The sequence below is a fragment of the Pongo abelii genome, chromosome 5 (assembly GCF_028885655.2).
Source record: "Pongo abelii isolate AG06213 chromosome 5, NHGRI_mPonAbe1-v2.0_pri, whole genome shotgun sequence".
NCBI classification, from domain to species: Eukaryota; Metazoa; Chordata; class Mammalia; order Primates; family Hominidae; genus Pongo; species Pongo abelii.
The window spans coordinates 41,245,983-41,270,970 of record NC_071990.2 but is presented as its reverse complement, the minus strand read 5'-3'; the positions used below and the strand labels follow the sequence as shown (position 1 = coordinate 41,270,970).

At 45.1% G+C, this 24,988-nt stretch overlaps 1 long non-coding RNA gene across 1 annotated transcript; it reads right to left on the bottom strand.

Annotated features, from left to right (window-relative positions):
• Positions 1-9,345: 9,345 nt before the first annotated feature.
• LOC129059930 (uncharacterized) lies at positions 9,346-22,371 on the bottom strand. Its single transcript, XR_008526158.2, has 2 exons — positions 21,529-22,371; positions 9,346-11,088 (listed from the first exon to the last, which is right to left on the bottom strand). It is a non-coding gene; the product is annotated as an uncharacterized LOC129059930 (long non-coding RNA).
• Positions 22,372-24,988: the final 2,617 nt, after the last annotated feature.

Below are 24,988 nucleotides of genomic sequence, written 5' to 3'. Positions count from 1 at the left end.
CTAACTCAATAAAAAATCAAGTCATCCATATGAATAAATGACTGGCTGCTCAGCTGGCTGAAGCTGCTCGTGTGCGTTTGCACATATATACACACATGCACACAAATGTGTGCACACGGACACAAACATGCACACAGGTACACACACACACTCCTGTCAAGCTCCTTGCAGCTCACCTTTGGAAACTTGTTCATCCTCAGCCCAGACCTTGGACGGGGTCACCTGTTACCTTCCCAAAGGGCAGTTTTGGTGGTGGGATGTGCAGATTCCCTTAGATCAAAAATAACCCCCCCACATGTGACAGCCCCCTGCAGCTCGCTAGCTGTGCCACATCCATTATCACCCTGGATTCTGTCTCAGAGAGAGCTGAGGGCTGAGATTTTTAGTGGTTTTCCCATGTGAAGGACCTGGACTCATTCAAGACTCCCCGTTCTAAAGCCTGGACTATGATGCCACTCAAAAAGCCCTGCCCAACCCCTGACCCCGTATCTCCCGCTAGAGCTATGCTTCTGGGTTAAGTTTTGCATCTCCATTAGATCCCTATTAAAACACACAAAACGCATATTTTATCTGAAATGGGTCCAGCTCTACTTCACTGGTTAAAATTAATTTATCAGATCAGATAGTTTTTACCTAGGGCAAGCACTTAACCATTCTCAACATCTTTGATCATACCTGTGAGGAAGTGTGGTGGAGGGACAATGGTCCACCAGAACACATTTTCTCTTCTTTCACTGTAAAAGAATTGCTCGGGCACACATATCCCCATCTCCCCAGGCTCCCTACAGTTAGGTGAGCCTGTGTAACTAAGTTCTCACCTGCAGAATGTTCTCATTAGCAGAATGTGAGTGGAGTGGTGTATGAGAGTCACAGGCCCAGTGATGTGGGGCGATCAGCATGCCTCGTGCCTGCTGCCTCTCTCCTCCTGGTCTGCAAACAGGCATGGCAATGACCCAGCTGCCACCATGAGGCTGAGGACATTTTGGGGGATGGCAGAGAAACAAGATGGAAAGAACCTGGGCCATGGACTCTGCCTGAAGCAAAGCTGCTGCTGACCAGGGGGACTCCCTCAGATTATGTGAGAGAGAACTGCATTTCTATCTTCTTTCAGCCACTGGGTTATTATTGATGGGTCTCTTTGTGGCAGCAGCTTACCTATCTATCAGAATTAGACAAGTTTACCCATGTGAATTGCTTGGTCTGGCACATATTAAATGCTCAGTAAATGTTAGCTCTTACTGTGACTGCATTTGTGTTTCAAAACCTTGCACACATCTCTAAACCTCAGAGTGGAGGATTTGGGAGCAGTTTTCACGAGCGCTCTGTTGGACACGTGCTGCCCTGCTTTGGTGCCAGGCAATCAAGGTTGACTTTCAGCGGGCATCTACCCACTTTCTATGTGGAATGCAGAGAAGCTTCAGGCCAGGGGAGTCCAGTGGAATTGGGTTGGGGTTTGCTAAGATCCAGAGGCCATTCTTGGGCATAGACCCTAGTCACCTCTGTGCCTGGCACAGCGGCCCTGCTGATGCAACACCCTGGAATTTCTGGGCACAGAGGGTACCTGCAGACAGGGTAGCAGATGAGCAGCAGACTACAGCATCTGGCCAGTAGGCTTGTGTGAAACACCTCCAGAGGGCCCCAGCAATGACTGGGTGGGTGAGGTTTGGGGTGGGCTGGAAGCTCTGTCATAGCAAGGAGGGGAAAGATTGGTGAAACATGAGTGATATCTGTAAACGTGAGCCCCCCTGTAGCCAGGTGAATCTGGAAAACTTGGGTTACCCTAAAATAAAGCTATACGAGAGTCCTGTAAGTAAGGGGGCAGCTGTATCATTTTGTAATTCTTAACGTTTGGAATGAGGGCTCCTACTGCCCTGGTAATGCCCTGGTGCTGTTCTTTACTTACCAGGAGCTGTTGAGTCTCCTTGGTCCTACTCTGGCCCTGTTTGTATTTTCAACAGGAGATTTCTACATGTATTTTTTCCAGATTTCTACTTTGAAAAAAGCATAGACTTACAAGAAATTGCAAAAAGAGAGCTTCTGTAGACTCATCTCCCAGTTTGCCCTAAAGGTGGCATCTGACTAATTACAGTGCATTATCAAAACCAGAAAACAAACACTGGCACAATGCAATTAACTAGATCGTAGATCTTCCTCGGATTTCCCCAGTTTTTGCAAGTACTCATTTTTTTTAGTATGCCTTGTACATAATTCTATGACGTTTTATCACATGCATAGATTCATATACTACTGCTGCCACGTCTGCATTTATTTTGCTTCACAGCAGCAAAAAAGTATGTTCAAAACCTACAGTGAAGTGAGGAAGAGCAGGAGTGTTTTCATCAGACAGACCTGGCTTGAATCCTGGCTTCGCCTCTGGCTGGCTGTGTGACCTCAGACATGAATGAATCTTTCTGAGTCTGCTTCCTCATCTGCAGAAGGGTGGGATGAAAATGGTACCCTGCTCCTGGGTTGTTCTGAAGGATCTCATTCCCAACAGAGTAAGTTCACAATGTGCTATTATCAGCATTGTTTTGTGAAGGCCTTTTGACTTTATGATTCAGGGTTGTTTGTTGATTCAGTCTCTGGAATAATTAAGGTTCACAAGAAAAATAGAGTAGGAAAGTAGGACTTGCATGTGATGTTATCAGCACACCTGGGGCTGCAGTTGTCAGCCCCCTCCCTAAGATGCTTGCTGTGGTGCACTAGGCCCAGGTCCCTGCTTCAGCCTCTCATACACAGCTCACTGCACTCCCTCCTCACCAATGCCTCGCAAAGGAAGCTCCTTGGAGGCCTCATTTGACTCCTCCCCGTCTTCCTTTATCGTTGCAGGGATCTTTGCAAACTTCTCTGTTTTGCGTCCGGCCTTCCCACCCTTCCACTCCTTGACACCCACCTCTTGATATTTTTAATCATGGCTGATGGGAACACCTGGCGCTACACCTATAATGAGACCATGATATACAGGAATACACTTGTGTAAACCATATTTTTTTGAACTATATTTTCTTTTTTTTTTTATTATACTTTTAAGTTCTAGGGTACATGTGCACAACGTGCAGGTTTGTTACATATGTATACATGTGCCATGTTGGTGTGCTGCACCCATTAACTCATCATTTACATTAGGTATATCTCCTAATGCTATCCCTCCCCGCTCCCCACCCCATGACAGGCCCCGGTGTGTGATGTTCCCCTTCCTGTGTCCAAGTGTTCTCATTGTTCAATTCCCACCTATGAGTGAGAATATGCGGTGTTTGGTTTTCTGTCCTTGTGATAGTTTGCTGAGAATGATGGTTTCCAGCTTCATCCATGTCCCTGCAAAGGACATGGACTCATCCTTTTTTATGGCTGCATAGTATTCCATGGTGTATATGTGCCACATTTTCTTAATCCAGTCTATCACTGATGGACATTTGGGTTGGTTCAAAGTCTTTGCTATTGTGAATAGTGCTGCAATAAACATATGTGTGCATGTGTCTTTATAGCAGCATGATTTATAATCCTTTGGGTATATACCCAGTAATGGGATGGCTGGGTCAAATGGTATTTCTAGTTCTAGATTCTTGAGGAATCGCCACATTGTCTTCTACAATGGTTGAACTAGTTTACAGTCCCACCAACAGTGTAAAAGTGTTCCTATTTCTCCACATCCTCTCCAGCACCTGTTATTTCCTGACTTTTTGATGATCGTCATTCTAACTGATGTAAACCATATTTTTATTTAGGGGGAACTTTATTGAATAGAGATGATCTGTCTCTTTCCCTTATTAGACTATGAGCTCCTTCATGGCAGAGATTCTTTTTTTGAGCGGTTAAGGCACTTTTGGGGGCACACAGCCACACTGCCTTCCTCCAATCATAATCCCACACAAATAATCATAGCTTCCATTGACTGAGCTTTCCCATGTCTTGGTCACAGTGCCTGAAGCTCTGATTCACACAACATTTTGCAGTCGGTGTTATGATCTCCCTTTTGTGGCTGCAGGAGCTGAGGCTCAGCACAGTTAAATGGCCAGCCAGAACTTGTTTTCTTCCCAGAACCTATGCTCACTTCACACTGACCTACTGCCTCTCCACTCATGTCTGTTTGATTAATAACATTAGGCCCATCATGCAGCTCCCTGGGAGAGCTTATCTGTAAAATGGCGCCAGGAGTCTCCAGCTTGTTCATGTCATAGGGTCCTCAGTGAGGATCCAATGACCTGGTGATGGGGACTGCCCCCTGCAAACCCTGGCATTATAAACGGTGAGCTGGATGGACTCTTCAGCACATGTGAGTGATGCGAATTCCTCAGCACACATGCACCGAGGGACCTGCCACCCTCCACTCCTTGTAAGATAGATATTTACTTTCATTTCTCTTTATTCCGTCTACTGGCAATCCTGAACCTTACCTTATAATGCTCTCCTGGGCATATAGAAGGGAATAAATGCAGATTCATCAAAAATTTATTAAAAGTCATCTTTGCTGCAGCTACCTCCCCATTTTGTTTTGTTTTCTATTTTAGCAGCCTCACTCTGTTGCCCATGTTGGAGTGCAGTGGTGTGATCTTGGCTCACTGCAACCTCGAGCTCCTGGGCTTAAGCTATCCTCCTGCCTCAGCCTCTTGAGTCACTGAGATTATAGGTGTGAGCCACCATGCCTGTCTCCACGTAGGATATTTTTAAAAATACCATCTCAGTGAATGCTCACAACCACACTGTGATATAGGTATTATTCTCATCCTTGCTTTACAAATGGGAAACAAAGCTCAAAGAGATTAAAGTGATCCGAAGTGACCTGCCCAACATCACATAGCCAGTGGATCTGGGTTTTGAACCTGGGTCTGTCTGACTCCAAGTCCCGTGCTTATAAACAAAATTTAGTTGTCTTCAGCATTTTAAAATTCAAACTATATGAAAGAAAAGTCAGTGACTATCTTGTCTTTTGGCTTCTTGGATCCCTTCTTCAGAGACCAATATTATCATCTCTTGAGTTTTCTTTTGGTGTTATTCTATACATATTGAATATATAGTCTGTGCATATTGAATACATATTACTTTTTCTCACTTTTTCTACATTCTTCTGGACCCTGCCGTTTTACTTAACAATGGATCTTGGAGATCTTTTCGTAATCAGTTTATAGACATTTCTTCATAGTTTTCCACTGTTGCATAATATTCCATTGTATGGATGGACAATAATATATTCAGTAAAGTGTGAACATTTAGATTTTTTCCCCTGTCTCTGTGTCATAACAAATCCTGCAGTGAATAACTTTGCATTTACATCATTTTGCATGTGGGGCATGTCTGTAAAAAAAAAAAAATCCTAGCAACCAAAATTTAGGGTCAAGGGGACATGCGTTTAAAATTTTGAGCTATGAGCACATTGCTGTCTGTAGGAGTTACACCAATTTCTGTGTCCCCAGTGCTCCTTCCTCTGCACTCTGCCAGCTTGGAACAGGTGCCAAGGTCAAGGAAAGCAGCATATGCCACTGGGACCTATTCCTCTCATTCTGCTCCCTCAGGGAGAACCAGGTTTCTGGCCTTTCTTGTACTCCACCCTTTTATCTCCTGGGAAGTCACCAGATGTTCTCCCATTGGAAGAAGGGGAGATATTGTTTCCAAACAGAAGACACCAATCTATCTGTTTACAATGATTCACATCCAGAGAATCAGTGAACTCTAAAATCCTTGGCAGACTCCAACTCATGGCTGGAGGAGCTGATGGTGGAAACAGGCTGCAGACTTCAGTTAAATATTAATAATAATATTAAACATTTACTGTGTGTTTATTCAATTCTGGGAACTGTGCTAAGCTCCTTGCATGGATTACCTCACTGAAGCCTCAAGATCACCCTTCAAGATGTGTACTGTCGTTCTTCCCATTTTAAGGATGCAGATAGGAGGATTGAGTAATTTCCTAAGCCACGTAATTAGCAAGTGACACCACTGGGATTTGGGACCTGGTTGTTTGATTTCTTTTTTTTCTTTTTTTTGAGATGGAGTTTTGCTCTTGTCACCCAGGCTGGGTGCAATGGTGTGATCTTGGCTCACTGCAACCTCCACTTCCTGGGTTCAAGCAATTCTCCTGCCTCAGCTTCCCAAGTAGCTGGGATTACAGGTGCCCACCACTATACCTGGCTAATTTTTGTATTTTTAGTAGAGATGGGGTTTCACCATGTTGGCCAGGCTGGACTTGAACTCCTGACCTCAGGTGACCTGCCTGGTGGGACTACAGGCATGAACCACTGCGCCCGGCCTGGTTGTTTGATCTCACACTCCCAACCACGGTACCAAACCAGAACTCTTAGGAGAGCAGAAAAAGACCTGACTCTTTTCCTCTTCCATGCTTGGCTTCCATCCCTTTGGGAGCCTCCACCTTTCCCTCTTCTGCACTATCCTGGCTGCCTTTTCTCTGGCAAGGCTCAGCTTGTCTCACTTCCTTTTCTCTCCACCAGCGCAACTGTTCTTTCTTTGGTCCTAGTCCTCCAGCCTTTAAACTCCAGCTTCCCTGAAGTGCAGTGAGTGTACACGTATTGATAAACATAACAACTACTCTGGTCTCCACAGGACCTTAAATTGGCAGAATTTCAGGTGCTGAGGTGAGCCAGTGGGAGAGATTTTTTGAGTGTGTGATGAATGTTTGTGTGTGTATATGTATGTGTGTGTTTGTGTATGTGTGTATGAATGTTTTTTATGTCCTTTTAGATTACACTTCATGAGCAGCTGCCACCATGAAAATGTTGGCTGAGGGGCTTGATGTGGTTTGGCTGTGTCCCCACCCAAATCTCATCTTGAATTGTAGCTCCCATAATTCCCATGTGTTGTGGGAGGGATTCGGTGGGAAATAATTGAATCATGGGGGCTGTTTCCCCGATACTGTTCCATGGTAGTGAATAAGTCTCATGAGATCTGATGATTTTATAAGGGGAAACCCTTTTCACTTGACTCTCTTCCTCTCTTGCCTGCTGTCACGTAAGACGTGCCTCTCGCCTTCTGCCATGACTGTGAGGCCTCCCCAGCCACGTGGAACTGTGAGTCCATTAAACCTCATTTTCTTTATAAATTACCCAGTCGTGGGTATGTCTTTATTGGCAGCATGAAAACGGACTAATACGGGGCTACTGACAGGGTCAGGAAATCTCTGCCTACTTAATGACAATGGCAAGGAGGAGGAAGGTTCTGTGGTTGCTGGCCCCAGCCCACTACCCAATTTTGTTTCTAAACATGTAACCCATTGGCCTGAAAGTCCCACCAGCTAGCAAAGGTGATGGTGGGAAAGGCAAAGGGAAAGCCCAGGTCAGCCTGGTGTCAGTGGAGTTGAAGTCATGGAAGGAGATGCTGCTGCTGGGGGTAGCTTTGTCTTTAGCTTTTGCTATTCCTACCTCCATCTCTCCTTTCTTCAATGATAAATCTTCACACAGTGGTTGAGGAACACCAGCCTCAGAGCTACTGTGTATGTGGCCTCAGGCAGCAGGGTAACTCATTGTAGGGTGGGGTTTGCAGCCCCTCCCTCACCAGGTAACTGGAGATGGACTGAACTGGACTGAGATGAAAGACAATGTCAACAAATGCCCTGCATTTGGCCTAGTGTCTGCTACAGAACAGGAGATCAATAAATGGTTGTTATTGGTGTTGCTGTTATTTTGTTCAGTGATTTCAATTCCCTCCTCCACTTCAGCCAAGTTATCCCTCTCCGCCTGAACATTTATTTCTTGTCCAGAGAGCCAGGAATGCACACATGACTCTCCTCTTGTGTGAAGCCATCAAAGGCCCTGCTGGACACATGTGCTGATATTTCCTGAGAGAGAAGAACTCTCGGGGAGGCCTTGTGGGCTTGCCAGCTATCCCTGGAGTGTCAGAGGCCTGCAGCGAGGACCTGAGAGGCAGGGGAAATCTCCAGCCTTTGCCTCAGCCATAAACAGGACATCTAACTGATGCCAACTCAGTAGATTTTGATAGAGAACCTACTGTGTGTTGGGGAGACCCAGAGATAAAAGAAACCCCAAACATGGCCATGCCATTTGGGGCTTCTCCTTGCCCCAAATATCAAAGATCAGATAGTGCCGACTCCCAGGCACATACTCCACTGTAGGGGAACTGTCCACACTGCTCTCTCCAGACCTGTCTTCCCATTTCCCCTCAGATCTTCTGCAGTGTGGACTTCTAGGATGCCCTCTCCCTCAATGTCGTGTCACTAGCTGTGACCCCTTTTTAGGGGTCCTTTCTTGTCTCCTCAACCTCTGAAGGTTGGAGCCCTGCAGACCTCAGAGGTTCTTTCTGCCTACCATTGCTCCTTCATTGATCTTATCTACTTCTGGCTTTAAAGGCTATCTTGACTCTGATGGTTCCCAAATTTATGTTTCTGATCTCTTTCTCCCTTGGCTTCCATCTTTTTCCATCCCTTTCATCCCTTTGCATTTTTCTGCAGATGAAGCTGCAGTGCAGATTCATCCACTCTCCTGCCTCCTCTGGCCTCCATTCCCACTGCTATCACAGTCTGTATTAGTCAGGGTCCTCCAGAGAAGCAGAACCAATAGGATATATTTAGATGCAGATGTTCCTTGGCTTACAATAGGCCTACATTCTAGTAAACCCATTGTAAGTCAAAAATATTGTAAGTCAAAATGTATTTAATATCCTGATAAACCTCTTGTAAAGTTGAAAAATCAAAAATTGAACCATTGTAAGTCCAGATGCTCCTTGATTTACGATGGGGTTACACCCCTATAAACTCATTGTAAAGCTGAAAAATTGTAAGCTGGTCCATTGAAAGTTGGGGACCATCTGTATATATAAGAGGAAATTTATCATGGGAATTGGCTCACACAATTTGGAGGCTGAGAAGTTCCACAATCTGCTGTCTGTAAGCTGGAGACGCAGGGAAGCCAGTGGTATAATTCACTGGTAAATAATAATTCACTGGTAAATGCAGTAGGTCTGAGGCCAAGGGCCTACAAACCAGGGGGAAGGAAGGATGGTGGTGTAAGTTTTGGAGTCTGAAGGCCCAAGGACCAAGAGCTCTAATGTTCAAAGGAAGGAGAAGATGGATGTCCCAGCTCAGGGAGAGGAGGGAAATTGCTCTTCCTCCACCTTTTTGCTCTATCCAGGCTCTCAAGGGATTGGGTGATACCTGCCCAGATTGGTGAGGTCGGATCTTCTTTACTTAGGCTACCAATTCAAATGCTAATCTCTTCCAGAACACCCTCACAGACATACCCACAAAGCCTGTTTTACCAAAGATCTGGGCATCCCTTAGCCCAGTCAAGTTGACACCTAAAGTTAACCATCACATAATGTCACTTTCATATTTATTTTCATATCTATTTTTCCTTTAGATTTTTCAGGCCATGATGTAAGTTTCTTGGAGGGAGAAACTGTTTTATTTACTCCTGCATCCCCAGTGACTACAGCATAGTAGTTATTCAATAAATACTTGTTGAATGAATGAAAAAATGGGAAAGGTAGGGGAGGGGGAATGGAGGGAATGCAAGGTAGGCAGGAGAGAAATAAAGATATTACAATTTACTAAACAATTACTAGGTGCCAAACACTTGAAACTCATTTTATTCTAACCCTTATAATGCATCCCCATTTTACAGGAAAGAAAGCTGAGGCACGGGGAAGTTATACAGGCCGTGAGTGTTAGCCAGGATTCTAGTCCTGGTCTATGCACAGCCTCCTTGCCTTTTCTCCCTCTTGACTGGGGCATCTGGAAAGGCCCACAAAAGAAGCATTTGGGTGTGACTTTGCGTACAGATGTGGAGTCTCTCAGAACCTTATCCATAGCAACTAGGAGTTCTGAGGGTCACCCTCCCTACCCAGCCCACTCTTAGGAGACTGTGCCTTGGATACGAAAGCCAGGCACCACTTAGAGTTCCTTAGGCCTTAGGCAAAAACCAGAAACTCCAGTGTGAGGTATTCATCTACTAGCTGTTGTGGCTGAGTGGGTTTCTGGAAGAATAGATAGCCTTCTCCCCTTGGGCATCTCAGGGACCAGGGGTTGAGAAGAGGGATTTGGCTGCAAGTAGGGTATTCAATTGCTGTGGACTGAACTGTGTTTACCCAAAATCCAAATGTTGAAACCCCAATGTAGCTGTATCTGGAGATAGTCTTTTGGAGGTATTTAGGGTTAGATGAAGTCATGAGGGTGGGGCCCCCATGACAAGATTAATGTCCTTTAAGAAGAGACGTCGGGGAGCATTCTTGTGAGGGCACTCTCTCTTTCTCCCTGTCTCTTGTTCTCCCTCTTTTTCTTACTCATTCTCCATGTGCACACACCAGGGAAAGGCCACATGAGCACATGCTATGAAGATGCTTTCTACAAGCCAGGGAGAGAGCATTCAACAGAAACCAAATTGGCCGGCACCTTGATATTGGAAAACTGTGAGAAAGAAATTTGTCTGTTGTTTTATTCCATCTATGGGATTTCGTTATGGTGGCTCAAGCTGTCCAAGACATTAACCATCTCCCTTGACTGGGATTGAAGGTTGTCCCAGGATGTGGGACTTTCAGTGCTAAAATGAGGAAAGTCCTGAGAAAACTGGGATGAGCTGGTCATCCTAGCTATGAGTGCCACTACCCCACAGTCTGCTGAGTTGTGGGGGGCATGCCTCATACTTTTCTGCCTCTGCTTTCTCATCCCCTACACCCCACCTCATCATCTGCGGAAAGGCATGTTCTTCACATGTTCAACAGCTGAGGTCTGTCTAGAAGAGCTCAGGGTTCTGACGCCTCCTTGAGGGCAGCACAGTGGAAAACTCACTTCTCCCTGCAGAAGGGAGGTTCTGATCTCTGCAGAGAGATGTCTGGTAACAGAACACTTGAGGTGGTGGGGGTGAGGGGACAGCAGGGCTTTTCCAGGGAGGCCAAAGTCTGAGAGACCTCGCTTCCAAATCCAGAGACCATCCCTTACTGGCAGCATAGCCCTGGGCAAGTCACTCTTGATCCTGGGTTGCACAACTCCAAAGATTGCCATTCATACAGAAGACAATGCAGATCGTAATACCTTTTAGGCTTGTTCAACACGATGGAATGGAATTACTTTATCTCAGAGTCCATTTGCTCAGCTTCATCAAAGAAGATAAGATTGACTTCACAGGGCTGCAGAGAGAATTCAACAAGATCATCTTAGTAGGTGCCTCATCAATATTGGCTCTTGCTTTCCTTCTCCTCCCTAAGTCTTACGTAGGCAGTTTAGCACCATGGCTAGAGGTGTGGGCTTTGGTCCCAGACTGCTGAGGTTCCAGCTGTGTGATGCTGGGGACACATGGTGTGAAGTGACAATGACAGTATGACCCACCCCATAAGGCTAGGCTGTTGATTTTATGAGATAACACAGATTCAGTGCTGCCACAGCACCTACACCTAGCAAGGGTCCAGTGTGAGGTGCCATGACTCTGTACTTTGTAAAAGACTCTCTTCCTTCCCACTCTCTTTGCTTCTTTGACCTTCAGCTTCTGCTTTTTTTTTTTTTTTTTTTTGGACAAAGTAAAACCCTTTGCCCATGTTTGATATGGGCTTTTCCTCCTCCCCCCTGAGGGTGACAGTGAGAGGCACAGTGTGAGTGAGCCCACCTCGGCTCACCTGGCATTCATTTATTGAGGGTGTGCCATGCAAGGTCCCTTGCTGGAGGCCTTATGAACACGGGAGGAGGAAGAGAGGCCTGAGGTTTTCAGAGGCAGCCTGAAGGGGCAGAATAAGGGTTGTCTCAGAGGGGCCTCTGAGAAGGGAGAGGCCTGGCAGGAGGAAGCCAGAAGGACCTAAAAGCCGTCAGGCTTCCTATGCTAAGCAGACACTTCTATGAAAACTCTTTACTCTCTCCTCCTCAGCCTGGGCTACTGAATCAGGGCTGCAAGGGCCTGCTGGAGACTTAGATGCCCCTGTGACCATTAAGAGACTTATTTTCAGGGTCCTTGGGGGCTGAGGCAGGTTCTGAGGGCCCAGACATCATCATGAATCAGGTAGGCCAGTAGTTCTAAACCCTGGATGCACAGTAAACACTTCTGGAGAAATACTATAAAAGAAACTTGGGCCCACCCCTAGAGATTTTGACTTAAATGGTTTGAGCTGAAGCCAGAGCATTCTCCTACTTCAATTTTAATTTCAAAAAGTTTCAAATCTATGAATGAGTTGAAAGAAGAGTATGATGAACACCTGGAACCTTTCACTTACATTAGCCATGTCTCTCTCTCTCCCTCTCTCTCTATCTATCTATGCCTATGCCTATCTCTATCTATCTATCATCTATCTATCTATCTATCTATCTATCTATCTATCTATCTATGCTTCTTTCTTTTTTCTTTTTTTTTTCTTGAGTTGGAATTTTGCTCTTGTTGCCCAGGCTGGAGTGCAATGGCGTGATCTCGGCTCACTGCATCCTCTGCCTCCTAGGTTAAAATGATTCTCCTGCCTTAGCTTCCCGAGTAGCTGGGATTACAGGCCTCAGCTTCCCGAGTAGCTGGGGTTACAGGCGTGTGCTACCATGCTGGGATAATTTTTGTATTTTTAGTACAGACAGGGTTTTGCCAGACAGGGTTTTGCCATGTTGGCCAGGCTGGTCTCGAACTCCTGACCTTAGGTGATCTGCCTGCCTCGGCCTCCCAAAATGCTGGGATTACAGGCATGAGCCACCACACCTAGCATATATATATTTCTAAAAAATCTGAATCATTTAAGTTGTAGACATCATAATACTTTCTCTTAAACACTACAGCACATCTCTTCTAAAGATACTCTCCTTCACAACAATAACATATCACATTCAAGAAATGTAATACTGATATAGCACTATTTCATATACTATCCACATCCAAATATCCTCCATTGTCCCCACAATGTCCTTTGTAGTTCCCTCCCTGATTCAAGGATCATGCATTGCATGTGTCTTTATTATCCTTGAGTCTAGAATAAATCATTTTTTTAAATCCTTCTTGACTTTCTTTTTTCTTTTCTTTTCTTTTTTTTTTTTTTTTTGAGACGGGGTCTCACTCTGTTGCCCAGGCTGGAGTGCAGTGGCATGATCTCAGCTCATTGCAGCCTCCGCCTCCCAGTTCAAGCAATTCTCCTGTCTCAGCCTTCTGTGTAGCAGGGACCACAGACGTGCGCCACCTCCTGGCTAATTTTTGTATTTTTAGTAGAGACGGAGTTTCACTTCACCATGTCAGGCTGGTCTTGAATTCCTTGACCTCAAGTGATCCACCCGCCTTGGCCTCCCAAAGTGCTGAAATTACAGGCGTGAGCCACTGCGCTCGGTCCTTCCTGAGATTTTTGAAGAATCCGTGCCATTTCTGTTGTGGAGAAATTGGCTGCCATTTCATGTCAGTTGGTCCCGTTATTAGATGCTGAGTTTGATCATTTGGTTAAGTGGTGTCCACCACTGTTTGATCATTTGGTTAAGTGGTGTCCACCACTGTTCTCCATTGCACCCTTGCCCCTTTTTACTTACTAAGTAATCTGAAGGGGTTATATTTGAACTGTATGAATATCTCACCAACCTTTTATTCAATGGTAACAGAATACACTGATGATTCTTAGCCGAGTAACTTACTACGTTGTAAAATGGTAATTGTCTAATTCTATCATTCTACTTCATTAACAGGCATTCTTTCATGAAGAAGAGTTTTCCCACTATTTTGAATATCATCATGAACTGGGTGACTAAAAAAAATCAATGTGTCATAATTCATTACAAATATTAAAACTCAAATTGTCCAAAATTTGCCTGGTGGGAGCCCTTTCAGTTTGGCTCCCGTGCTCCTTTGACATGTCACCATTAGAATTTGAGCACTTTCTTGATTTTTAGCGCAACCTGACATCCTAGGCTTACCCTGTACTTTCTCTGCTCCAGAATCGGATCAGTCATTTCTCCCAAGGCTCCTGGCTCCTTTCAATGGAGAACACTATTAAAAAACCAAATTCTGGGTGCTTGGTGCACTCATTCCATTGAGGCATTGTTATTTCTACGCTCTTTCAGTGGATAGAGCTAGCAAATACTTTTTCAAAAAAAGAAATATTGTATTTACGTTGATACTTCCAATTCAAATCCAACACCCCAGGTTCTTCCTTCCCTTCCCACAATCCCTATTGATGTTTTCTTTCTCTCACAGTGAGAGCTTGGTTCTCAAAATGCCAGCATATTCATTAATTTTCTGTATTCTACAACACACGCAAATCATTTCAGAGTTACTGCACCAGTTATACTACTAAGAACAAACCTAGTCAGTCAGGTTTAAGGCGTCTTTGTGGTGCTTATTCTCTTTAGAATATATTCCATTAAGGGTGTCTAGTCAGGGTACTGTGTCCCAAATTCTTTGAATTAGAATTTTTCTATATGATTTGATATGGAATTAGGTTTCATTTGCTTTTGTTAAAACTCATCTTTAGGTTTAGTTTTTTTTTCGCTCTTGGTGATTTAATTTTGTTTCTAAACACGTAAAAACATTTAAATGATTGAAAAATCAAACATATATAAGAAGGTGTACTAGAAGATGTCTCCCTCCCATCCCTAGCCCTTTTGCTACATTTCTACATTTCTACTCACACTGTGCATATAACTATTTTCATTAGATTCTCATTTACTCTTCCTGGTATTGTTGTTGTTTTAAAATAGCATTGATCCAGCTGAAGAGGCAAATGGAAATTTAGCTAAAGAAACTGAGTGAATCTCTCTTATAGCTAGATTAGAAAAAAATAGTACAAGGATGGAAGGGAAAGTTGTAGTAAGAAATTAGGGACGCAAGAGGCTTAGAAGCCAGGGAACCAGGGCATCTTCTGGGCTTGAGAGTCTCTAAAATTTGATGACCCTAAAGGCAATTGTTGGTGGCTAACCTTGCAGAAAAACATTACTTCCTGAGGATGGGGCAGGATGGTCCTTCCCTTAAAGTGATGGAAAGGGGTGATTTCATGAGGCCTGCCCTCAGGAATAAAAGCCAAGAGAATTCAAAGTATGGGCCAGGGACTATAATTAAGAACTTTTAGTCTCTTGCGGGGCACGGTGGCTCATGCCTGTAATCCCAGCACTTTGGGAGGCTGAGGCGGGAGGATCAGGAGGTCAGGAGTTCAAGACCAGCCTGGCCAACATAGTGAAACCCCGTCTCTACTAAAAATACAAAAATTAGCCGGGCATGGTGGCATGCTCCTGTAGTCCCAGCTACTCGGGAGGCCGAGGCAGGAGAATCGCTTGAACTTGGGAGGTGGAGGTTGCAGTGAGCCGAGATCGTGCCACTGCACTCCAGCCTGGGCAACAGAGCAAGACTCCGTCTCAAAAAAAAAAAAAAAAAGAACTTTTAGTCAGGCTCTTAAGGAGAGAGGTGGTTGGGAATAAAGGAGTGACAGCTGTCAGCAAGGGAAGAAGCAGCCTGGGTCCCAAAACAGTTGGCTTAGGATTCAGAAGTGGCCATGAAGTTTCACATTGTGTAAAACAGCCTTCAGAGTCCCCTAAGTGACAGAGGGCAGGGGCTGAATCCAGCAGCATGGCCCCACCTGTAAGAAGTCAGGTAGGGAAATCTACTGTCTCAAATGAGCTAGGGGTTCTGAACTCTCTGAGGAATCCCATTGTTCTCTGTTCTGCATGTGAAAATTAAGGGAAAGATCTGCGTGGAGAAAATGATTTAACATTCGCCGAAAGTAAAGTGAGGGCATTGCTGCCTAACTATGATTTTACCTCCTTCTTTTCCAGTAAGGAAAGTGGTCTTCCAATTGGAAAGGGTAGAACAAACATTGCAAAGGGGGGATTGAAGTCAAGGACAGGCATTGAGGCATTAAAGCCAGTAGCAGCAGCTGTAATAAACTCAGGGCTCTGAACCTGATGAATTATGTCCTGCAGCCCGGGAGGGACTTGACATGCTATTTCAGAGTCACTGTCATCAATCTTTGATAAATTATAGGGGAGGGGATTTGTGCTCAAAGACATAAGATGGGCATATGAGCTCTTGACATTCAAAAAGGGGAAAGGAATAAATTCTGGGAGTTACAGAGCAGTGTGCTGGGACGTTCTCACCAGCGGATGATGGGAAGGTGCACACTTTCAGCAAAACTGGTTTTGAGTTCCAGCTCTGCTTCTGGACCAGGGAAGGGCCTGGGCAGATATTTAGAGGTTAAGTTTCTACATTCAGAACCAAGGTGGTCTGGAGGGGGTCCAACCCGGGGGACAATGGACATGTTTGGGGTCTTCTCTTCATTCCTTCTCTAGTAATTCCCGATTTACCACCGTGGACTTTCGGCAGCCATGGTTTCCTGTTTTAGGTTGGTTTCCAGAAGCAGACCCTGAGGCAAAGGTTTGTGCGAAAGTGTTCCCAGGGAAAATCCAGAGGGAGTAGGGAAGTGGGAGAGGGACGGGAAAGAAGTGAGTATGAAGCAAAGTCTCCCCGAGGGTAACTTTGGAAGAGTCCCACAGGGGATGTCTGTTAATAGTGTAAGTCTCACTTCAGAGTTGTTTGATCGTGGAGAAGGCTGGAGAATGTTTACCCCTTACATTGTCAATCATATTGATTGAGGGTTGTCTTAGGGGATGTGAATTCCCAGGGCTGAGGCTGCCTGAGAACAGTCCTCTGACACAGAGACTCAGGTTCTGGCTGACTCAGGTGGAAGCACACCAGGAGGGGTTCAAATGCCCTGAGGGGACATCAGGAGGGCACCAACAGCCTTCACAGCACTGCCTGACCCCTGGCAAACTAGCTGAGCCTGTCTCTGGAAAGCACCCAGTGCAAGGTCAGTCCACTGGGTTTCCTCTCCTAGGAGCCTGGAGAAGGGTCTGAGAACTGCAGGATGGAGCCTGGGCTCAGTGGGGCAGCCATGTTCCCCCACCATTTGGGCTCTAGGGACATTTGTCATGTCTGACTGCTTAGCACTTTTTGAGCATCATTCTAATCCTTGCTAGAGTTCCTGACAGATGGGAACTGCTGTTCCAAGGCAGAATCCAGGGAACTGAGATTTTTACTGTTCTTTGCAGCTGGTGCCAGTCATGTGACCTAGGCTCCACCGGTGAGGAGAACCTACATTAGACTTTGATTTGGAAACACGTAGCTCTGGTGGTGTATTCATTTTACTCATGCTGCTGGCAGCTCAGGCTTCTTGTTTTTGGGATCCAGTATCAAATTTCCAGTGCAGAGGTGGCAGCCACACAATTGCAGTACAGTTGAGTTCCCGGCATCCAGTGTCAGCCTACTTCCTTTTGGGGAATGATATTAAGAGTAACAGGTCTAAGGAATGCTGTAGGCAGAGGCTCCTTGGTCAGAGAGGTGTTTGACCAAGTAGCTTAGCCAGAAGACAGATGGCAGAAATTTGGTGGGCTAATCGTTGGTTCAACCATATCAGAAGAGAAAGGTGATTAGTGCATTGATATTGGCTGGAAGAAGGTCTCTAGTGGCATACCTTAGGGGTCTGTCTTAGCCCTGTTCCATTCAACATTGTTATCAATGACTTGGATGGTAAGACATGGGAGGTATGGTCCTTAACACTATGGATAACACGAAGTTGGCAAACATGTTGCGTTACAGAATCAGTTTTCAAGATGATCTTAATATCCCGGAAAACTAAGAAAAAGATAAAACCTAATAGAATACCTTTTAGTTGTGCATCGAGTTAAAGAAAAAAAAAAGCAACTGTATAAGGACAGACTTAATAACAGTGGGCGGAAAGCAAACTTTGGAAGGAGAGGTAGTGTTCCTCTTTACATATTTATATCCCACATATTCCACAAAGGATTGTAGGGGGCTTATGAAAATAAATGAAACAGGAAAGAGTTAAAACACAGTTGAGGGAGTTGGGGCAAAGTTAAAAGTGGAAAAATACTAAAAGCACAGATAAGGCAAAATCCCAGATATGCATATGGCCCAGTACTGCAGTGGTTACAAAAGGTGCCCTGAGCTCCCCTGTGGCTGAAGCAAAGAAGGAAACTTGATCTAATTTGAGATGTGCATAGCAAAACTCATAAAAGATAAAACATAAAAGATAAACAAACCATTTATCCAGAAGAAGCACTGCTTTTCTTTACAGTGAAACCTGAAAGAACGTTCTCTTCTGGGTCCTTATGAAAAGGACACCTTGGGAAGCAGAGGATAAAGCCCTCAAAAGGTAGTATATCAAAACAAATTCAAACAATTGCTTTGGTAGTATATCCAAAGCAATTCTACTTGGAGCCAGAAAAATTTTATCTAAACACCAGTTCTGGATTGGGGTTGAATGTTATGTTTCTCTCTAACTCAATGTTTCCAGACTTTTCTTCAGTATTGTTCCCCTAAGGAAAAAAAATTCCCTTCCTTTCATTTTTTCCCTATCCTAAACACTATTTTAAATAGTAACATAAAATAATATAAATTTATAGAGAGATAATATATGTATTGATAAATAAATGTATAGTAAAAATAAATTAAGAAATAATTAAATACTATTTTGTTGGGCAGGATTAAACTTTGGAGGGTCATAAAACTTTGAAACATCTAAGTTTTTTCATACCCCTACCCCAGCCAATTTTCACCCCCTTGGGAGCCCTTGGGAGCATTCACACCCTGGAGAATGCATACTCTAATGCGATGGAGAATGGAATGTCCTTGGACAGTTCTCCCCAATCATAGTTGCTCAAGGTGCACACTCTCTAGACGGCACTTCTCTCTCTGGTGAATTTCCCTCCAATTGTAATTGGTTTTTTGACTGATGTGACTCAATGGAGTACAATCAGGAGGTGGCTTTATTTTTCTCCAACTATTGTTTTCTAGCTCTCTGTTGCATTTCTCTTCCTTATTCCTGGACCATCCCTTGATGTTGTTTCAGGCACAGCCCACAGCTTTTTGGTCACCTTCAGTTATAATAACTAGTTTTATTTTGGCTGCCTCACCTCACTTTCAAGCATTGAAAGGTCGTGGCCAGGCTAAATCAAAACTTCAATCTCATACCCAGCACTATGCTTCTCCCCTCCCCATCCCTCAGCTCAAGCCTGAGTTAGGTCTGCCTTGGAGAGGTGGCCTAGTCTGCTTTTTACCACCTTCCGCCGCACCTTGCCCCTAGTTCCTGGGCTTCCCTTTTGGGAGGAAGTCTTATCAGACCTAGAGTAGGGACACATTCCGTAGTTGTCATGTGGCCCAGATGAGAGGGATGCCCACCTCATGCCCTCTCTGTACTTGCCACTGCAAGCCAGCCCAGCCATCTTCCTACATTCCTTTACAATTCTCTGGACAAAAAGCAGGTGCCAGCCTCCCTGTTCCAGAACCTGGGGGCAAGGGCAAGTACATTCCCCAAGCTCCTGTCTGGGGAGCACCATGTCAGCCTATTGGTTTCTGTGGTTCAGCCAGCACCCAGCTGGGTATTGGACTCACTCTCTCCCTCTCGAAGGCCTCGTGACCTCCCTGCTGTTCTCTTTGATCTTCGTGCCTGACTTGAGGATGGGAGAAACATCTTCCTCCTGCCTTCATGCGGAAAGGGGGGGATGGAGAAACACCCTAGCCTTTCCTACTAGGCTGACAACTCCCTACTCTTAGAAATGCGCCTACTTCAATGGACTCACAAAATCTTCTAGTATTCTCTTGGGGTGGTGGAGGTGGGATGGCAGGATTGGATCGCTCATCTTTGAGTAAATCTTGCAGGTATCCTCTGATCACTTTCTTTTTAGACTGCGGGGGCACTTTTACTTATTGTTATCCACTTTAGGGCTTTAGCAGAAGTTCTGAGATTGCAGGAAAAATCCCATTTGACATCCCATTAAGTGTTCAAACTTCCTCTTTGACTTGGCTGCCTTGCCAGGGATCTGCTTGCCAAGGGCTCTCTAACCTCGACTCAGCACATCTCCCTCCAGTGGTCTTAGGACCCAGATGTACAGCTGAGGTCATAACCTTGCTCCAAGCCCTGCCTTTCCACAGTGTGCTGGGAAGCAGCTCTCCTTACCTCCTCTCTACTGTGGAGGCTGACATCTTTTCCATTTTGCTATGCATACCACATTTGTTAAGGGAAAGAGGCTTTGAAGGAAGAATGGACATTTCTCCAATAAAGACATGTTATTTCCTTTGGCTTTGGGAGTCAGTTTTTTGTTTGTTTGCCTTTTTTTTTTTTTTAATATCAACACTCTCTAAAGTTCTAAAAGTAGGAATAAGAAGGTCTAGTGGGTTTTTTTTTTCTGTTTGTTTGTTTTGTTTTTTGTTGTTCTTTTTGGGTCAAATTAGAACTGATGAGCCAGCTCCAACCTTGCATTTCCAACTCGAAGCTCACGGTTCTGTCTCCTCTCAGCTCCGTGCACCACCTTTGCCTGTTTCTTGGGTGCTGAACCACGCTCAGCAGCAGGGCTGCTAGCCCTGATTTCCTGGGTCAGTCAGGCAACACATCTGAATTCTAATAAAGCCACCTGGAGCATAACGACTTTCCTGTCAAGGTGAGACTGTGGCCAGTCTCACCTTGTGACACTAGTGAGAAAATGTGAATGAGGATGAGGGGCAACTCCGGCCACCTTTTAGTCCCATGGGCCATGTATATTAGTCACATAGGCTAGGTTTTGCTGCAATTGCAGATAACTCCACAACAAAACTTACAACAGAACTTATTTTTCACCTGGGTATGTGTCCACTGCAATTCGGCCACAGCTCTGCTCCATGCTTTCTTCTCTTGGGGACCAAGCCTGTTGGATAAGGCACTATCTGGAACATTTTCTGGTCATTGTGACAGCAGGAGAAGAGCCAGAGAACCACGTGCTAGCTCTTAAAACTTATACTCCAAAGTGACACATGTGACTTCTGCTCACATTTCATGGGCCAAAGCAAGTCATTTGGCCAGAGCTGCATACGTCAGAAAGGAGGTGTCTATTTCTCCTGCAGGGAGGGGCACTGAATATTTGGGACGGTCTTTCTCCAGGAGGATACCAGTTCTGCCTAAAATATAGCAGTTGCATGCGATTTAGAAATCTGACAAACAGGATTGTCAGAAAAAATCTGAAGGAAGCTGCCACGTGGGGAATTGTAATTTTTTCCCCTAAAGATTATTTCATGCTTGTTGGATCCATCATATTCTGAAATCCTTTTGTTGTCCAACAAATATCAGTAAGTGGAAGCTATTCAGTCACATAGTTCTTAGGCATATCACACCATAGCTCCCTAACACATGCCTACTGGCTGCCTTAATTTTCTCCCAATTTCTAGGTCCATGTTCCCCCATCTCCCTCCCCACCCCCCATCTTTTTTTTTGCCGTTCTTCGTTTCTTCTCTGGTCTCCAAAACCCAGATGACTGTGACTTTTCTGTGATCACTTAAGGTTTTCAAGCTGCTCCCTCAAGAAGCTGGTAATTTCCACTTGGAGCATTTTCTCACTATTTTGTCCAGCTAAGCAGTAGGTTCTTAGGAAAACTGTGTGTCTTGGAGAATGAATTTCCATCAGAGATAAGTGATTGGCATGCCTTTTTCTGTTTATGATTAAAAATAATTTTAATATAATATTTTACTAAATTGTCTGACCAGAAAAGAAATTACTAAAAATCATAGCTATAGAGGCACTTTAACAAAATAAATATTTAATACCTGGGACCTATTTGGTACTTTTCTTTTTGCCCCTTCTTATTACAAGTACCTGAATTCTCATGGTTGATTGCCGGATGGGATCTTGAAGTGTCTGGCCAAGTCCTGTGGGAGTCAGAGCCCTCTGTTGTGGCTGAGCCTTGGACCAGCAGTAATCAGAAACCTTTCCTGGGGGGAGGCTTTTGTTTGCTTGCAGGAATGTTTCTGGGCCACCACCCCAGGTAGCCCATTCACCGTCCTGGCAGGGAGAGCTCATAAAAGAGGCAGCCTATTTCACTTTTTTCTTTCCTCCTTATCAACTGGGACAGTTTGTTTTTCCCTCTGACTCATAGATCCGGAATTTCAGGACTAGAAAGGGGCTCCCCTGCTGTTTTCTTCAAGTGATAAAAAGACAAAGATAGAGTTTAGCTACCTATAGTGCATTTTACTTCAGCATTAAGTTATAATTGTCTTTTCCAATCAGACATTTTCCTAGCCAGTTTATTTACCTTGTTTTGATTTTGAGGAGGCCCATTTCCTACCTTGTTTTCTTTTGTCTTATTTTTTACTGGTCTTAGCTTGGTCTTTTGTGAGCTGCTAATTTGCTCTCTGGTCTCTTAGCAACCAGGAACTTTTCCAGCTTGCTGCTGAATCAGACCTTGGAGTTGCAAAGTTTATAACAGAACCTGCTGAAGGACAGTATCTCTCCTAGAGCCAGCAATTTTAAACCAACGTTTGAACAAGAAAATTAACCAGGGTTTCAGGACATGTACATTCACAAAGGCAACAACTACAGAACAAATGTCTGGCTCTCCAGAATGGTTCAATTCTCTTCCGCTCCCAGCCCCAGATGGCCAAGTGCTCTCTGGCTTACTTTGTCTTCCCTCCTGCAGCACAAGGCATTTCCCATTCCCTGTTCTTGGGCTGATGTGAAGCAAATGGAGCCTGCTCAGATAGGAAACAACTGTGCCCTGCCTGGAGGAGAACCAGAAAGGGATTCTGGGTCTGCTGCTTGTTAGCAGGGGTCAGGGCCAGCTGGTCACGTGGTCTTTGACAGTTTCATTCCACACGTATTTATTTCACGCCCACTAGGTGCTAGGCCCCAGCACAGGGAAATGCACAGAACACAGCTGTGTCCCTGTAGAGCCTGTAGTCTAGTGAAGACAAACATAAATAATCTGGTTGCTATCCGTGTGACAAGCCTGCACTCACGGTATAAACAAAGGACCGTGGCAGGAGAGAGGAGAACTTTGCCTGGGCAGAGGAGTGAAAGCCTATGTGAACTGACCACACTGGAGGCAGGTGAGGGGATGTGCAGTGTGAGGAGGCAGAGGCTACCTGTCTCCACCTTCAGCACATGTGCTGCAAGTCACACACTCCTGGCATTGGTTACCTGGGGGAAGGGAGCCCAAGAATATTAGCTAACATGAGAGTTTACTAGTTCTTCAGGTTGTCTATGACGATGTAAAAATCTGCTCCAAAGCTTTGTGGCATGAAACAACCACTATTTTATTGTGATCCCAAATTCTGTGGGTCAGAAGTTAGAAAAAAGCACAGAGGTGGATCTTTCGGGGGAGTACTGGAACGGGGGTGCTTTCAACTTCTGGGGGCTGGAGGATCCACTTCCAATAGTTTTTTCACTCATATGTCTGGCAGCTGGGCTGGGCTGGATTACGGGTGGGCTCAGCTGAGAGAGCATGGAGTTCCCAGGATTGTTAGACTTCTTTTTTTTTTTTTTTTTTTTTTGAGACAGAGCAAGGCTGGAGTGCAGTGTTTCAATCCCGGCTCACTGCAACCTCCGCCTCTGGGATTCAAGAGATCCTTCCACCTCAGCTCCCGAGTAAGCAGGATTACAGGTGTGCACCACCATGCCTGGCTAATTTTTTTATATTTTTAGTAGAGACAGGGTTTCACCATGCTGGCTGGCCAGGCTGGTCTTGAACTCCTGACCTCTGAGGTGATCTACCTACCTCGGCCTCCCAAAATGCTGGGATTACAGGCGTGAGCCACAACACCTGGCCCGTTGAACTTACATGAAGGCTCTGAGAGAAAATAAATGTCCTTTGAGAGCTAGGCTGAAGCTGTATGGCCTTCTATGCACCCTGCCTTGGAAGTTACATAGCATTCATTCCAAATGTACTATTGGTGGGAGGAGCCAAAGACCCATTCAAATAAAAAGTAGGGGACAGGGTCTGCTGTGGTGGCTCACGCCTGTAATCTCAGCACTTTGGGAGGCTGAGGTGGGTGGATCACCTGAGGTTGGGAGTTTGAGATCAGCCTGATCAACATGGAGAAACCTCATCTCTACTAAAAATACAAAGTTAGCCGGGTGTGATGGCACATGCCTGTAATCCCAGCTACTTGGGAGGCTGAGGCAGGAGAATTGCTTGAACCCGGGAAGTGGAGGTTGCGGTGAGCCAGCCGAGGTTGTGCCATTGCACTCCAGCCGGGGCAACAAGAGCGAGACTCTGTCTCAAAAAAAAAAAAAAAAAAAAGAAAGTAAGGGACATAGATCTACCTCTTGATGGAAGGAGGATAAAAATATTTGCAGTCGTGCTTAAAACACTACACAGGAAAAAAAGAGTAGTCTCAGGCCAGGAGTTGTACATTTTAGACTGACTCTGCCTCTCACTGGCTGTGTGACCCCGGGGTTAGGTGCTTCTCCTCTCTGGGCTCTGGTCTCTTCATCTTTAAAAGGAGGGCTTCACCAGGTTAATCTACATTCCCTTCTAATGAGGCGCAGCAGCATAGCACATGCTCCGTAATGACCTATTGATGAGGAGAAAGCTGAATTTTAACTGTAGGAATGGATCTCCAATGGAATCATGTGGATCATTAAGTAAAATAGGAGTTTTAAAACAGTGAAAGAAACTTGAGGAAATATAGTCTGCCTTCCTTGTTTTATAGATGGGGAAATTGAGATCTAGAGAAGCTACAGGTCTTGCCCAAGGTCTGGAAGTAAGTTAATGAGGGCCATTAAAGAATAGAAGCTGGAGGCCAGGGCGCGGTGGCTCAGGTCTGTAATCCCACCACTTTGGGAGGCCAAGGTGGGTGGATCATGAGGTCAGGAGTTCAAGACCAGCCTGGCCAAGATGGTGAAACTCCATCTCTGCTTAAGAAAAAAAAACCCACAAAAATTAGCTGGTCGAGGTGGTGGGCACCTGTAATCCCAGCTACTCCGGAGGCTGAGGCAGGGAATTGCTTGAACCCTGGAGGTGGAGGTTGCAGTGAGCCGAGATTGCACCACTGCACTCCAGCCCGGGCAACAGAGCGAGACTCCATCTCAAGAAGAATAGAACCTGGGTCCCTGAACCACTCATCCTGTGTGTCTGACACTCCTGATATTCCATTTGGAATTTCATTCAAACATCTACCTCCAGGAAGGCATCTCTTACATAAATTGAAGGATATCTGTAAAAAGCCATCTGGAAATTTTCCATGTGTCCAACCTAAGAAGTTAATTGGGCTTGAGGGTGTGTTGGCCAGATCTGGCTGTTTCGCTGGACTTTGCTCAGGACTGGAGCAGGATGACA